A 17943-nucleotide genomic window follows, 5' to 3' on the forward strand; every position below is an offset into this window, starting at 1 on the left:
GAACTCACACCACTAAAGTATGGGGGCCAATATTTTTGAAATTTCTCCATCAACTTGCTTGTGTCTGTCCATACTTGTACTGTTGGTGGGTTCCCAAAAACTTGTTGCCCAATTTTACCCCCATAACTGGTACTGTCTGAGCTACTTGCCCACCTATGGTCTGTGGTGCAGCCGGGATTCCTGGGTTAACTTGGGGTACTGAAGTGTTTGGATTTACATTAGGTGGTGCCACTAGTGTGGGTGGAATGGGTATTCCCCTAGCACGCATTGTTGTAGCCATTTCTTCGATAACCCTATTCTGTTACTATTGTAGCTATTGTTGTTGCTGTATATTCTGTTGCAGTGCTTGTTGCAGTCCTTGTTGTATACTTTGGACCATATTAGTTTCCAAAGTGGTCACATCCTGAGCTGTAAGTACTGGAAGTACAAGAGGTGACACTGATATTGTTGTAGGAGCAGTCACAGGATTTGATTCTTGTGTTCCTGATACCAACTCACTTTCCCTTTCTTCACTCATAGACACCAAAGGGTGAGCTCTAGTAGTAGGCCGACCCTTTTCCGGTGTCCCGATCCTTGTTGAGGTTGAGCCCATTTTGGTGGCATATTGGGAATTTTTCTAAAAATCATAACGTATCAATTCCCAATGCTCAACACAAATATTTCCAACAAGGATGAGTAATGTAACATTGGTCATATATAAAATTCTCTAGTTAAAAGAAAACATTCACATCCTAATCTTGTTTCTATCACACACAGATACATTCACAACAATTAAGCTTTATCTTGAAGCATTTATTTCTTACTTCCTATTGCACTAGATGATCCTAAGATCCTGTGGGTTGTTAGACTTAGTCCTAGAGTTTGTTCTGATACCACCAAATTGCCACACCATACCTTGCCCTCTATATGGCAGAGGTGCACTGGCACTGGATACCTCACCACACCCGGTTAGCCCTTTTAGCCAAGATCTTACTCCAGGAGAGTCCACAACACCACAACTATATATGCTAAAATCATAATCACACTTTGCAACTGAATCATATAAAATCAAATATAGATAATATCCACCCAGTGCTTCTATGCGATACTTGATACCATATATACAATAAATCATAACAACATATATAGTAATCCATGTATAGACATTAGTCCCATTCTAAAACAAATATTGACACAAAATCGCTTCCAACAGTTGTTTTTCCCTCCAACCTGTATCAACAAAAACTGATTTTTCACCACTATCCACATGTATACACAAAAAGGATAATTAGATACATCAGTTCTCAATATTGTTGTCCACCGTATGCACAATCATCACATTAGCAGTCATGCCCATGGCTGAAATCATCAAGATCCAGAATACAAGCCAACTGATCCATAACCACGTCATCATGCTCTAAATTATCATCATGCAACTGACTGCTCTCTTCATCTATGGAACAAAGAAATGGGGGGGGGTGGGCACATGGTGATGCTTAGTGAGGGGTGGGATAGAAACAAACACAAGCATCCATATGCACTGCATGCTCCACACAATAGAATGATGCTCATGAATCCATTTATTTAAGTATTTAGATTTTCTAGTCCATTACTAAGTCTCATCTCCTATGGGTATAAGTGCTATCGATGCAGGTGGTATTCTCTATCCTATACAGAAATACAAGCTACGCCATAGGCAGGAGCTAGCCAGTCCCGATCAGAGCCTCGGTCCCCCGGCTAACCCCTACAAGGTAACCCCATATCAATAACCACAGGCATGCAATACGTTGTATCCTGTCTCACACACACACCACATCTATCACATCCACCACATGTACAATATGTCGTACCACTCACAGTGCACTGCTGGTCAGACAATCACTTTTATTGGGATTAGTTTGTACCTAACCGGACAAGGGGTGTAGCACTTGAGATTATGATAACTAGCCCAAAATTCTACATGGTGCACAACAAATCATCCAAACCATATATGCACACATGGGCACCTAAACGTGACCCTTCTCACTTACCTTTCCTTCCACATTTCCACCACCATCATATCCATCATACCACAAATATGCAAGTAGAGGCAAATGACGAAAATGAATGCAAATGCCCAAATACAATAAGTAATGCAATGCAAATGCACAAATACAATAAGTGATGCATGCTCAACATTAATAAACGCACCAAAAGATTTGGGGTTGAGAAGGGCACCATGCATAGTGAATATCAGGGCCCACAATCTCTCCTAGTGTCGAGCAATCTCTCTCACGGCTATCTGGGATTACTAAAAATCAATAATTATACACATGTATTAAAATTAGGTAAATTTTTATCTACCCCTAACAGTGCTACCTAATATCTCCCTAATAAGATCATCTATAACCTTCCTTATATGCTCCACAATTCCTTTTCAAGTGTAATTTAACAAATTTCATTTTATATCCTTAGGGTCTTACATGAGATTCGGTAGAAATTTCAGATTTCCCCCAATTTGACTAATTTCTTATATGAAATTATGAACCTAGAGTGGATATCAGTATTTTAACTTCAAAATTGATGATAAATTCTCAATTCCATAAGCATGCATGGAATTCATACTCAATATCTCTTTCACTTGTCTCTATACCCTCAAATTAGTGAAATTGAGATGGGATTTCTTTCCAATTTCAAATTAATTCTCTGTTCCAGAGCTTCAAGTAATGAACCTAGTCTCCCAGTTCCAAATCAGCCTTCAATAATGAAGGTCCCATCACAGATTTCATTTCACTTGTACATAATTCCATCTACAATAGTAAAATAAAACCAATTTTCATGATAAACTCTCAATTTGAGGTTATATGTTTGAAATCCATCATTAATCTTACCATGTATGTGATCTACCATCGATTCCCACTTGCAAGTGAATCTTGGACCTCAAACAATGAGATAAAAATGATTTTTCACCTTGCATGTGGAGGATTAAGCTTCAATTAACTTGCATGTGAATTTTAGACCTTAGAACAATAAAATTGAATGGATTTTGTCTTCATCCACGTGGGATTTTTCCTAATTTAGGAGAGTCATTGGGAATCCTCACTCTCTGTAGGAATCGGTCATGGTGTACACGTCAATTGACTAAATTATTACATTCTTCTCCAATTTAATCCACCAATTTTATAGAAATTAAACTCTATGTAGTTGAGTTGTTACTAAAATTTCCAGATTTCCTCTCTTTTCACAAATTCCAGCCAAAATCAGTTTAAACCCCCTTTTATTTCTAAAATCCCTCTTATTAGAAGTTAATTTAGGTAAGATTTCTTACCCTTTTGCTGAATCCTCTAGCAATCTCCCAAGCAAATCGATCTCTACCGTAATTTGTCTCTCTTCCCTTCTCTTCTTCTCCTCTCTTCTTCTTCTTCGTTCTTCATTCTCCTTTCTTCCTCTTGCTAAAGGGTGAATAGAATGTGAGAAATTAAGGTTAGAGAGGAGGTGATGGTCTTTTTTATAGCCCCTCTATATATATTTTATATCTATTTTTTTACCCTTTTTACCGAACCGGTATTTGCCACTTCAAACCGACTGTTGTCGCTTGCTCTCTGTCGGCTAAGTCTTGTTTATCTGGAATTGATCCAACTAGCTGGTTGAGTTTTTGGATAAATCCGGTAGTTTCTGGTTGCACTCTGCCACAAAAAGACCTGTCAAATTCTGCAAAACAAAACTAAATCAGTAATTTTCGGTTCAAACCGGTAGTTGTCAGTTGACCTCTGCTTCTTGGCCTGTTCAGAAAGTCTATACGAAAATGATCATATCTTTCTCGTACAAACTTGGATTGAGATGATTCAAATTGCATTGGATTCAAAACTCAATTCTCTATCATTTTGTAGAAGAAATCATCTTCAAATAGTGTCATATAAAATGACTAAAATGCCCATGAACATGAACCTTGCTGAAATCACAACAATTGTAATGACATTCTATAAACAACATGTATCCAAACTTATTCGGGTCTTATTATTTAGTCATTTTGGCATCACCTAGGGTCATTCTATTATCCAATATTATCAAGGTTATTAATTTACCTCTTGCCCACTTTTCTTGCTGATCCCTCCAACACTGTTGGTAGTAGGCACAAGTACATGTTGGGTCATTCTTCCCTTCCTGGCATTCCACTGCTGCCAATCAAGCTAGTGTTGGCCTCTTCAATTTGTTACTCTTGTCTGTTCACAGTCAATGTCAAGAGGTAAGATTTGGAGTGTTACAGTTTCCCCCCTCTTTACAAAAAATTTTGTCCTCGAAATTTGCATGAGTTACTTGATAAACCAAACAGTTCTGGGTACTTCTCCTTCACTTCATCTTCCCTCTACCAAGAAGCTTCTTGCTCAGAATGGCTCTTCCACTTGATCTTCACATATGGAATGGTTCAACTCCGGAGTTGGTATTCCTTCCTATAATTATGGTTCCCTCGGGCTGTTATTCATAGCTTAAATCATCATCTAACTCCAAAGGCTCCATAGCAGGAAATACATGTGAAGGATCTGGAATATACGTCTTCAACATAGACATGGAAGATATTATGAAATCTGTCCAGTTCTAGAGGTAATGCCAGTCTATAGGAAGTCTTGCCAACCCGATTCAAGATCTCAAAGTGTCCTATATACCTTGGACTTAGTTTACCTCTTTTTCCAAATCTCTTGATGCCTTTGATAGGTGAAATCTTCAGAAATACTTTTTCACCCACCACAAACTCTATAGGCTTCCTTCTGTTTTCTGTATAACTCTTCTGCCTGGATTGAGCTATCTTAATTCTTTCCCTAATCATATCTACCTTCTCACAGGTAGCTTTTACCAACTCAAGTCCCAAAATTCTCCTTTCTCCCACTTCATCCCAATATAAGGGAGTTCTACATTTCTTTCCATATAGAGCTTCAAATGGTGCCATACCAATTGTTGATTGATAGTTGTTGTTATATACAAATTCAACTAATGGTATATGCTCATCCCAACTATAGCTCATATCAATATCACAGGCCCTTAACATATCTTCCAAGGTCTGAATTGTTTTTTCTATCTGTCCATTTGTTTGGGGATGAAAGGTTGTGCTAAATTTTAATTTGGTTCCCATTGCCTTTTGTATGCTTTCCCAAAATTTAGAAGTGAAACGAGAATTGTGGTCAGAAACAATACTGATAAGCACACCATGATATCTTATAATATTATCATTGTTCAATTGTGCTAACTTCTCCATGGAGTAAGATATCTTCATTGGTATGAAATGGGCTACTTTAGTGAGTCTACTAACAACTGCCTAAACCGTGTCATTTCCATTCCTAGTTCGAGGTAATGCTATCCCAAAGTCCATAGTGACATGCCCCCATTTCCACTCAGGTACTGGAAGAGGTTGCAGTAACCCATGTGGCCTCTGTGTCAATGCCTTCACCAGATGATAATTCATGCACTTTGCCACATGCTCAGCTACATCAGTCTTCATACCATGCCACTAGTAGGTTTTCTTCAAATCTCTATACATTTTAGTACTGCCAGGATGTACAGAGTAAGGTGTGCTATGGGCTTCACTTAGAATCAACTATATCAGCTTCTTTTCCCTTGGAACACACAATCTATCATTGAACCACAAAGTTCCTTCTATCTTCCATCATTAATAGCATTCATGGTTTTTCTTAATACATCTTCTTTAGGTTGGGCTTCCTTGATCTGCTCAAACAAGGATGGTTTAATAGTAAGAGTGGCAAGTGTTATATCTTCAAGTGTCTCCACTTCCACAATTACCTCTAAACCCAACTCTCTTGCCTCTTCAATCAACATAGGGTTAGCAGTAAGTGCTGCTAATGTAGTAACCTTATGTTTCCTACTAAGAGCATCTGCTACCAGATTAGCTTTCCCTGGATGGTAATCAATGGTGAAGTCATAGTCCTTCAGTAATTCTAACCATCTTCTTTGCCTCATATTCAGTTCTTTCTGAGTAAAGAGATACTGTAGGCTTTTATGGTCACTATATGTTTCACATTTCTCTCCATACAAATAGTGACACCAAATTTTTAAAGCAAAGATGACTATTGCCAACTCCAGGTCATGAGTAGGTTAGGATAGGTCCAGGCAGGGAAGCCATGAAAGGGGACATTAGCAACTCTGAGAGACCCATTGGCACTAGTAGAGGGCCCTGCTTATGAAGGATCAGCAGCACTGGCATGTGACCGAATAGCAGAAGAATCTACACTTCTCACTCTCCCCTGAAAGAACATCAGTCAAGACCAAAACAAGGAAGAATCTGTAGGAAATACTCAAGACAGGGCAATATACCACTGGACCATTCGGACCGAGAGGGGTGCACATTGTCTCCTCCTCCAGGAAGGCTCCGCAGTCCCTATCTAGATCAAGAAAGGATTCCTCCCATCTCCATTAGCCAAGTACTTCATCTCGTCTGTAGGAACCATCTCTGGACAATGCATAGTGGGTGGAGAAAGACCGGGAGAAGGACGTGGATTGATGTCTGACCACTAGGGTACTACTCTCTCTCCTATGTACCAGGCATGGCCCCACAGGCCCTGGAAAAGGACTCGGTTCTCAGACAGTTGATGAACCTAGATGACTCTTTTAGAATTCGAAAACACAAGGTCATGGAATAGTCTCCAAGTAACCTGCAAAACCAAGGAAGGGTAAGTACAACATCAGGAGAATAGAATTTCAATGACAGATATAGCATACCTCAGTGAGATCATTTAAAAAAGAAGGAGCGATGGTCCTTGGAGGATAGTGTTGGGCCTGGACCACCTAGTTATCTCCCCATTTTATGTCCAGGGGGAAGAAGAATGTCTCAGGATCCCTCAGTATAGGGGCTATAGTTCCCAGATGCTCAAAACACCAGGGTTGTTTCAAGAAATCAAAGTAAGAAAGTGCAGACCAAATGACTGAAAGAAAATAGAAATGAGAAGGAAAGTTACCAGGATGATGTAGCCTGCCCCCTTACGGCCCCTATCCCCATAGGAAAGCAGGTCCAGGGACCACAGGAGATATGCATAGGCGGCCCCACACCAGTCCCAGGTATCTACTATGCGAAGAACTTTGAGGAAGAACACTAGGCGGATATCTACTCCCCCTCAGAGGTCACTGAAGAGGCACTGACCCATGGCAAACAGCAAGAAGGAATGTGCTATCTGAGACATGTTGTCTAGATTCTCCCCTAGGCCAACTTTCCACCATTGGGCACTAATCTCCCCTAGGTGGATGCACGTCTGGTCGGCTTTAATGGTGATACTAGTCAGATTTGCGAACTCCCTGGCAGTCGAGAATCCTGTGGGTAAGGTCATGGTTCTACCCCCAAATGGAATGCCTGTCACGGCATAAAAGCACATAGGCGTAATGGTAACCTCACCAACAGGAAGTTGGAAAGTGTGAGTATTCGGCCACCACCATTCCATTAGGGCCCCCACCAATGCCGGATTAAACTTTTGGGTCTCTACAAGGGCCAGTCGGCACAGATAGGTATCATCAACCATCTCCTTCACCCTGCAAGGGAGCATCCTATGCCAGGACTGAACCATGTTTGGATGTCCATAGGAGGGCAAAGTAGGTGGTTCCTTCTCTTCATGTTAATGGAAATAATAAATAAATAATAAAAGAAAAGGAGCAGCAAAAAACAAAAACAATACAGAACAAGAATAAAAGATGATCAAAATAATGAATGAAATGTAAAGACTTACCCAGGAACCCTATATGGAGTTGCAGATGTGATTCCGGCTATTGTGAAGGGTTTTCCCGGAATACCAATCGGCCCAACCCTCATCCCTGAGGGAAAGACTGCGGCAACTCTCGAGCTGAACCTCTCCCAGAGTCTTCCCCTTCATCCTTTTAGCCATATTTTTAGAAATTACAAAAAGCCCAAAAAACTTTTAAAAATTATAAGAAACCCCAAAAATTTTCTCGAATTACACAAAGCCCTTAAGTATATCAAATTCTCCAAATAGCTCCTCCCTCAAGAACAAGATGAATATCTTCAAGAACTCCAAAAGCAAAATGAAGAACACTAAGAACAAGAGGAAAAACTTTAAGAAAAACCAGAGGGTTCCAAGAACTCACTTCACTTAGAAAAGTTAGAATGAAGAATGAACAGCGGAGGGGACCCATTTTATACAAAAAAAAAAAAAAAATTCCAGATCAAGCATCAAGAATCAAAAAATTCCAAATCAACATCAAGAATCAAATTCTAAACCAAAAATCAAGAATCAAGGAAAAATCAAGAGGAGACGTAATTTACCCGCCCCAGGCAGCCCAATCTCATTGACTTGGCCCCAAGTGGCCTAATTGCATTTACTCAGCCCTAAGCGGCCCAATCTCATTGACCCAACCCCAAGTGGCCCAATTGCATTTACTCGGCCCCAAGCGGCCCAATCACTTTTATCCGGCCCCAGTTGGCCCAATGTTGTTAACCCCGCCCCAGGAGGCCCTTCTTCTTTGAGTCGGATCCGAGTGGCCCAATCTCATAGATCAAATCCCTAAACTGGCACATGTGAAGCCCAACTAAGGAAAATCCAAGCATCAAACATTTTTTTTTACTTGTTGCAAGATTAGAAGAGCAGTGAATTCCTCTCTTAAAACCATCGGTCCTAGAGAGTCTAGATCGGCTTGAAAGACCTAGCCTGGAGACCATATTCCCTAAACTGGCACATGCAAAGCCCGCCTGAGGATGACTCAGGATCAAAGTACTAACTTTTTTTTACAGGATTGGAAGAGCAACGAATTCCTTTCCCCCAATTGGCAGCCCAGGTAAGTCTTACTAACTTTAGAGCATGATGACAAAATGTGGTCGTTCCTTTCTTTTCCCTTCGGCCATTGGCACAGGCCTCGACTAAAGAGGGGCAATCTGTAGACACCCAATTTTGTCACCCTCCTCTCGCTATGATGAAATTTGGATCTTGGATGTGACTTCTGACTTCCAATCAACAGAGATGCTGACGGAAGCATTCCCCTACCAAAAACCCTGGAAATCCCCGTGTGGGAGAGATGGAGTCCAATTTTGGCTTATGAAGGAATCTGGTCAAAATGACCATATAGATGAATAGTGCCTAAAAATACAATTCCGACGATATATGATACGCCAAATCGGACTGATGGATCTCTCGTAATCATCACCAGAAAAACCCATATTCGCATGCATGTTGCGCACTCTCTCCAACAGGCCAGCCCGCATGCTTGCTCACTGCCCACAGGCTGCAACACATCCACGCAGCCATGCTATACGCCCAGCCCCACATCCATGCACACACCCTTGCACACCCTTGTCGTATGCTGCACACCCCCGCCGCACAATGTGAGCACCCCCACTACATGTTGTGCATGCCCCTGCTGTATGCCATACACACCTTGCCTGCATGACCGTGCACACTGTGCTTACACCATGCTCAGGTGGCCCGCACACCGTGCACATTGCTTGCACACCCGCTCGTGCACGCATTGGCTGTGCATATTGCCTGCACACCAGCGCGTGCATGCACCAGCTGTGCATATTGCCCGCACACCCATGCATTCGCGCACTCGTGACATCACCTGCACTACCTAACTAAAATTTCTCTCTCCTCCCACTTTTCTAAAAACTACCTTTCCGATTAAACCTTCTCTCTCTTCCTGCTTCTCTAAAAACTACCTTTTTCGGGTAAACCTTCTCTCTCCTGCTTTTTCAAAAACTACCTTTTCGGCTAAACCTTCTCTCTCCTCTTGTTTTTTTGAAAATTATCTTTTCTGCCTAAACCTTCTCTCTCCTCCCAATTTTTCAAAAATTGCCTTTTCTGGGTAAACCTTCTCTTTCCTCCTGTTTTTTTGAAAATAGCCTTTTTGGACTAAACCTTCTCTCTCCTCCCGCTTTTCTGTAAACTAACTTTTTTGGCTAAATCTTCTCTCTCCTCCTGCTTTTCTGGCTAAACCTTCTCTCTCCTCCCACTTTTTTTGAAAATCACCTTTTTCTAGCTAAACCTTCTCTCTCCTCCCGCTTTTCTGAAAATGGCCTTTTCTGGTTAAACCCTCTCTCTCTCCTCTCGCTTTTTTGAAAATCACCTTTTTTCGACTAAAGTTTCTCTCTCCTTTTTTTTGAAAATCACCTTTTTCCAGCTAAAATTTCTCTCTCCTCCCATTTTTTTTGAAAACCCCCTTTTACCCACTAGACAAAAGCCCTCCCCACCCATTTTTTCCTTCAACCCCCCCTTTACCCATTGGAGAAAAATCCTATCTCTTCACTTTAGGCAAGAGCTCCCCTTTTTGTCCACTGGATAAAGGGATTCCCCCTATCCTATTTGGCTGGAAAAAACTATAGATACCCCCTCCCTTAGAAAAAAAAGACACCAACACACCAGAATCCCCTTTCAGAGTGAAATTTTCCTCCCCTCCTCCCTCTTGATTTTCTTTTAATTTTCAAAGCGATCTTCGTCAAGATCCGAAAGCTCATTCAGATCTTCAAAGTGTTCTTGGGGATCTTGAAGATCTTAATCTAAATTTTTAGTTAGATCCAGTTTTTAGATAAAAATAGTATGTTCTTGAGCCACCTCCCTTGAGTGTTCTTGAGCATTCTCAAGATAAAAACCTCCCCTTTTGAGGTTCTTCGGGTCTACGAAGAGATCTTTGTTAAGATCTGAAACTCTGTTTGGATCTTTAAAGTGTTCTTTAGGACTTTGAAGCTCTTCAATTCATTTTTAGGTGGCCCATTTTTTTTCAGAGATAGCCTTTCCTAGCCGAACCCCTGTCCGAGTCTCCCTAGAATATTTCTAGAAATAGCCATTCCTGGTGGAAGCTCTATCAAAGTGCCACCTCAGCCTAGCCCTCCCTTAGCCTATCCCTAGTAGAAGCTTTGCCAGAGTGCCACCTCATCCTAAGCCCAGAAGTAGCCATCCCTAGCCAAAGCTCTATCTGAATCCAAAGCTAAAAATAGCCTTCCCTAGCCAAAGCTCTATCTAAATCCAAATCCAAAAGTGGCCGTTCCTAGCTGGAACTCTATCCAAATACCATCACAATTAGAATCTCTGAAGAATGAAAGTTAAAGGTCAAGACCATTTTCCCCTGAGCCGGGAGAACACGAAAGACAGTCCGAACCGATACCAATCAGGGGCGAACCACTCTTGACCCAAAACAGGGTCAAATTCAGGTATAATCTCTCTCCTCATTTAATCATAATGTAGATATCTAATAAGTCTTTTTTTAGTGTGTATAATAGTTTGAATTCAATTAATGTATATATGTGTGATAACTTAGCCATACATATGGAATAGTAATAATTATGGAAAATGTTCGTTCTCAAGCATCTAGCAAGAAGATCGATTGAACTGGGTAGATTGGGTGCTTAACTCCTTCCTAACTCTGTAACCTGACATTTACCCTAAATCTCTGGACCAGATCAAATTTTGGGCCCTTTTCTCAAGAATCAGGCCCACCCCTAGGTCCTATGCCCATAACCTAAGGTGGTGACCCCAAACCCCATTTGTATGATCCCGATCCCTAAATTGGACCATCATCAAAATCCCCATCTCAAATGATGACTTTTACACTCTTGCGAAATAAACCTCCACGTATCTCCAAGGGCGGTACGGCTGTGCGACGCCCACAAGAGAAGCACACAAGACTCGAACCCCTCCTTCTCACATGAAGGTGAAGAGAGAGAGAGAGAGAGGAAAGAGGACGGGGATGCATATCCCATCTCCGGCCGTTACCCTTACAATCCCTGATATATAAACTCATCTCCATTCATTGGTCTGAATAATATCTTTTTCTTAGCACAGAGCACACAAGCTCGATATGTTAATAGCCAATCCATTCCTAGTATGACATCAAAGTCCTTTATATCCATGCAAATCAAATGGGCTATCATATCTCGCCCACATATCTAAATACTATAGGGTCCATACACATCTTTTAAGTCAACAATTAATCTTGTAAGTGTACTAATCATCAACTGATACGCTAACTTTTTAGATTTCACACCAAACTTTGGAGCAAAGTTGCAAGACACAAATGAATGAGATACACCAGAATCAAACAATACATATGCCGGTGTATTAGAGACAAGCTTTGTACCTGTCACTACTCCAAGTGCAACCTCGGCTTCCTCAGCTGTCAGTGCAAAAACTTCCCCCGATGCCTGTGACTTCTTGGTAGGTGCAAAAGAAGAAGAAGCCACACTCTGCCCACTTGGTTTCCTCTAAGGACAGAATCTTACAAAATGTTCCTGCTGCTGGCTCACATAACACCTCATAGCAAGGGGCTGGACTATATAAACTGTTGGCTGGGACTGTGCTGACTGTGTTTGAGTAGGAGCTTTACTAGCCTCTCTCTATCTAGGTATAGGGGTAGAAGAAGAAGCTCCCCTTCCAAACCTTCCAAACTGTCTCCCTGTATTACCTATCCTAGCCCTTCTTGCTGCCTGAATTTGGTAGCCTTCCCTCTGCTTGTCTTTAATAGACTTTCCAAACTGAACCACATCAGTATAACTCTAGAGCTGATGTGCTACTGGCATAGCTCCAATGCAAGACCTCAGACCTTTCTGAAACTTCTTTGCCTTTGCATTGTCATCCTTCATATGTTATGGGGCAAAATAGTACTAAGCCTCAACTCTAACACTGACTTGGGTCCATGGGTCAAAGCCATGAATTCTGACTCCTTCCTATCCCTCACACTGATAGGGAAGTAGTTCTTATAGAACACTTCCACAAACTGATCCCAGGTGGGCTGTGGATATATGGCTAACAGTATGGGTTTGGTAGCCTTCCACCAGGCATAGGCTTCATTCTAGCACACATAATCATCTACTCATCACTGCAATTCAACACCGCCAATGCCTTCTCAACTCCTTCTACCCATTTTGATGGTGCTAATGGGTCAGAACTCACACCACTGAAGTATGGGGGCCTATATTTCTGGAATTTCTCCATCAACTTGCTTGTGTCTATCCATACTTGTACTATTGGTGGGTTCCCAAAACCTTGTTGCCAAATTTGTACCCCCATAACTAGTACTAACTGAGCTGCTTGCCCACCTATGGTCTATGGTGCAGCCGGCATTCTTGGGTTAACTTGGGGTACTGAAGTTGTAGAATTTACATGAGGTGGTGCCACTGGTGCGGGTGGAATGGGTATTCCCCTAGCACGCATTGCTATGGCCATTTCTTCGATAACCCTATTTTGTTGCTGCTATAGCTATTGTTGTTGTTGTATATTCTGCTGCAGTGCTTGTTACAGTCCTTGTTGTATACTTTGGACCATATTAGTTACCAAATTGGCCACATCCTGATCTGTAAGTACTGGAGGTACAGGAGGTGACATTGATGCTACTATAAGGGCAATCGCAGGAACTGATTCTTGTGTTCCTGATACCAACTCACTTTCCCTTTCTTCACTCACAAACACCAAAGGGTGAGCTCTAGTAGAGGCTGACCCTTTTCCCAGTGTCCCGATCCTTGTTAGGTTGAGCTCATTTTAGTGGCATATTGGGAATTTTTCTGAAAATCATAACGTATCGATTCCAAATGCTCAACACAAATATTTCTAACAAGGATCAGTAATGCAACATTGGTCATATATAAAATTCTCTACTTAAAAGAAAACATTCACATCCTAATCTTGTTTCTATCACACACAGATACATTCACAATAATTGAGCTTTTATCTTAAAGCTTTTATTTCTTTCTTCCTATTGCATTGGATGATCCTAAGATCCTATGGGCTGTCAAACTTAGTCCTAGAGTTTGCTCTGATACAACCAAATTGTCACACCCTACCTTGCCCTTTATATGGCATAGGTGCGCTGGCACTGGAGACCTCACTACACCCAGTCAGCCAGTTTAACCAGGATCCTACTCCAAGAGAGTCCACAACACCACAACCTTATATGCTAAAAGCATAATCAGAGTTTGCAAACGGATCATATAAAATCATATATAGATAATATCCACCCAGTGGTTCCGTATGATACTTGATACCATATATACAATGAATCACAATGACATATACAGAAATCTATATATATATATATATACATTAATCCCATTTTAAAACAAACATTTACACAAAACCTCTTCTAACAGTTGTTTTTCCCTCCAACCTGTATCAAAAAAAATTGATTTTCACCACTATTCATATATATACACAAAAGGATAATCAAATACATCAGTCCTCAATATTGCTTTACAATCATCACATTCGCAGTCATGCCCATGGCTGAAAACATCAAAATCCAGAATACAAGCCAACTGATCCATAACCACGTCATCATGCTCTGAATTATCAACATGTAGCTGATTACTCTCCTCATCTATGGAATAAAGAAATAGGGGGGGTGAGCACATAGTGATGCTCAGTGTGGGGGTGGGATAGAAACAAACACATGCATCCACATGCAATGCATGCGCCACACAATAGAATGATGCTCATGAATCCATTTATTTAACTATTCAGATTTCTTATTCCATTACTAAGTCTCATCTCCTATGGGTATATAAGTGCTACCGACGCAAGTGGCACTCCCTACCCTGTACATTGGGCCTCAGAAATACAAGCCACATCGCAAGCAGGAGCCAACCAGTCCCAGTCAGAGCCTCGGTCCCGTGGCTTACCCCTAATAGCTAACCCCATATCAATAACCACAAGCATACAGTACGTCATATCCTATCTCACACACAAATCACATCTATGACATTCACCACTGGTATAGTACGTCGTACCACTCACAGTGCACTGCTGATCAGACAGTCACTTTTATTGGGATTAGTCATACCTAACCCCATACGGACAAGGGGTGTAGCACTTGAGGTTATGATACCTAGTCCAAAATTCTACATGGCACACGACAAATCATCCAAACCATATATGCACACATGAGCACCTGCACTTGACCCATCTCACTTACCTTTCCTTTCACATTTCCACCACCATCATATCCATCATACCACAAATATGCGAGTAGATGCAAATGATGAAAATGAATGCAAATGCACAAATACAGCAAGTAATGCAATGCAAATGCACAAATACAATAAGTAATGCATGTTCAACATTAATAAACACACCAAAAGAATGGGGGTTGAGAAGGGCACCCACTCACAGTGAATATCAAGGCCCATAATCTCTCCTGGTGTTGAGGAATCTCTCTCACGGCTATCTAGAATTCCTAAAAATCAACAATTATACACATGTATTAAAATCAGGTAAATTTTTATCTACCCCTAATAGTGCTACCAAATATCTCCCTAATAGGATCATCTATAACCTCCCTTATATGCTCCATAATTCCTCTTCAAGTCCAATTTAACAAATTTCATTTTAAATCCTTAGGGTCTTACATAGGATTCAGTAGAAATAGATTTCCCCCAGTTTGACCAATTTCTTATATGAAATTATGAACCTAGAGTGGATATTAGTATTTAACTTCAAAATTGATGATAAATTCTTAATTCCATAAGCATGCATGGAATTCATACTCAATATCTCTTGCATATTTCTCTATCCTCAAATTAGTGAAATTGAGATGGGATTTCTTTCCAATTTCAAATTAATTCTCTGTTCCAGAGCTTCAAGTAATGAACCCAGTTTCCCAGTTCCAAATCGGCCTTCAATGATGACGATCCCATCTCAGATTTCATTTCACATGTATATAATTCTATGTGCAATAGTAAAATAAAACCAATTTTCATGATAAACTCTCAATTTGAGGTTGCATGTTTGAAATCCATCATTAATCTTACCATTCATGTGATCTACCATCGATGCCCACCTTGCAAGTGAATCTTGGGCCTCAAACAGTGAAATAAAAATGAATTTTCACCTTGCATGTGGAGAATTAAGCTTCAATTAAATTGCATGTGAATCTCAAACCTTAGACCAGTAAAATTGAATGGATTTTCACTTCATCCACATAGGATTTTTCCTAATTTAGGAGACCCAGTGAGAATCTTCACTCTCTGTAGGAATCGGTCTTGGTGTGCACATCAATTGACTAAATCATTACATTCCTTTCCAATTTAATCCACCAAATTCAGAGAAATTAAACTCTATGTAGTTGAGTTGTTACTGAAATTTTCAGATTTTCTCTCTTTTCACAAATTTTAGTCCAAATTAGTTTAAACCCCCTTTTATTTCTAAAATCCCTCGTATTAGAAGTTACTCTAGGTAAGATTTCTTACCTTTTTGCTGAATCCTCTTGCAATCTCCTGAGCAAATCGATCTCTACCACAATTTCTCTCTCTTCCCTTCTCTTCTTCTCCTCTCTTCTTCTTCTTCTTCATTCTCCATTCTTTCTCTTACTAAAGGGTGAATAGAATGTGAGAAATAAAGGTTAGAGAGGAGGTGATAGCCTTTACATAGCCCCTCCTTTTATAATATTGAAATATATATTTTATATCTACTTTTTTCACCCTTTTTACCGAATCGGCAGTTGCCGCTTGCTCTCTGTCGACTAAGTCTTGTTCATCTGGAATTGATCCAGCTAGCCAATTGAATTCCTAGAGAAATCCAATAGTTACTAGTTGCACTCTGCCATCAAAAGACCTATCAAATTCTGCAAAATAGAACTAAACTGGTAGTTACCGGTTCAAACCGGTAGTAGCCGGTTGACCTCTGCTTCTTGGCTTGTTCAGACAATCTATACAAAAATGATTCAAGTTGCGTTGGATTCATAGCTCAATGATCTATCATTTTATAGAAGAAATCATCTTTAGATATTGTCATATAAAATGACTAAAATTCCCATGAACATAAACCTTACTGAAACCACAGCAACTATAATGACATGTTGTAACAACATGTATCCAAACTTGTTCGGGTCTTCTTATTTAGTCATTTTGGTATCACATAGGGTCATTCTATTATCCAACCTTATCAGGGTTATTAATTTACCTCTTGGCCCACTTTTCTTACTGATCCCTCTAACACCGTTGGCAGTAGGCATAAGTACATGTTGGGTCATTCTTCCCTTCCTGGCATTCCACTGCTTCTAACCAAGCTAGTGTTGGCCTCTCCAATTTGTTACTCTTGTTTGATCACAGCCAATGTAAAGAGGTGAGATTTAGGGTGTTCCAGCTGCTCTCTGATAAGTGGCCCCAATATTCTTCAGTCCAAAAGGCATCACCTTGTAACAATAGGTTCCCCACGGAGTGGTGAAGGCAGTGTTCTCACGATCTTCTAGGTGCATGTTTATTTGGTTGTATCCCAAGAATCCATCTATAAATGATAACAAAGCATACCCCACCATGTTATCCACCAATACATCAATGTGAAGTAATGGGAAGTCATCTTTGGGGCTTACTTTGTTAAAATCTCTGAAGTCCATGCACATTCATGCCTTGCCATCTTTCTTTGGTACTGGTACAATGTTGGCCAACCATTGGGGGTACTTCACCACTTGTAGGAACCCTGTATTCTATTGCTTCACAACTTCTTCTCTAATCTTCTCACTCCATTCTGGTCGCATTCTTTGGAGCTTCTGTTTTACTAGCTTTGCCCTAGGGTAGGTCGGTAATCGATGCTACATGATGCTAGGGTCAATACTAGGCATATCCTCATAAGACCAAGCAAAGACCTCTGCAAATTCCTTCAGAAGACTAATCATTTGTTCAGCTTCTTCGTCATCAAGGGTAGTTACTGATTTTTACCTCTCAAAGGCATTGGTCGTTTCCTAGATTAATAACCTGAGTATCCTCACGGATAGGTTGGACTTTCTTTGGTTTGCTTTATTTTATTGATTCTTGATATTTATTAAGATCATCATCAAAAAAGGAGGCAAGTTGTACACGAAATCAGAAATTTCATTCATAAGAGAAGGAGTAACAGACTCGACATACGAGGACTCTAGACTCTCCTCAAGAGGGGAGGTTGACATAGAATCATAAACATCAGACTCGACTACAAACTTGATAACTAGCTTGATGCTCTTGCCAGGGGTATTCAGGTTGGTTGACTCAATAGCATGAGCAAACTTGAAGTTTTCTCCAAT

At 40.6% G+C, this 17943-nt stretch overlaps 1 long non-coding RNA gene across 1 annotated transcript; it reads right to left on the reverse strand.

The window, feature by feature from the left end:
- Nucleotides 1–1056: 1056 nt before the first annotated feature.
- On the reverse strand, nucleotides 1057–16273 carry LOC122088557. The gene is made up of 3 exons (XR_006143094.1): nucleotides 16136–16273; nucleotides 15058–15123; nucleotides 1057–1432 (listed from the first exon to the last, which is right to left on the reverse strand). It is a non-coding gene; the product is annotated as an uncharacterized LOC122088557 (long non-coding RNA).
- Nucleotides 16274–17943: the final 1670 nt, after the last annotated feature.

Source organism: Macadamia integrifolia, chromosome 9, assembly GCF_013358625.1.
Source record: "Macadamia integrifolia cultivar HAES 741 chromosome 9, SCU_Mint_v3, whole genome shotgun sequence".
Classification (NCBI taxonomy): domain Eukaryota; kingdom Viridiplantae; phylum Streptophyta; class Magnoliopsida; order Proteales; family Proteaceae; genus Macadamia; species Macadamia integrifolia.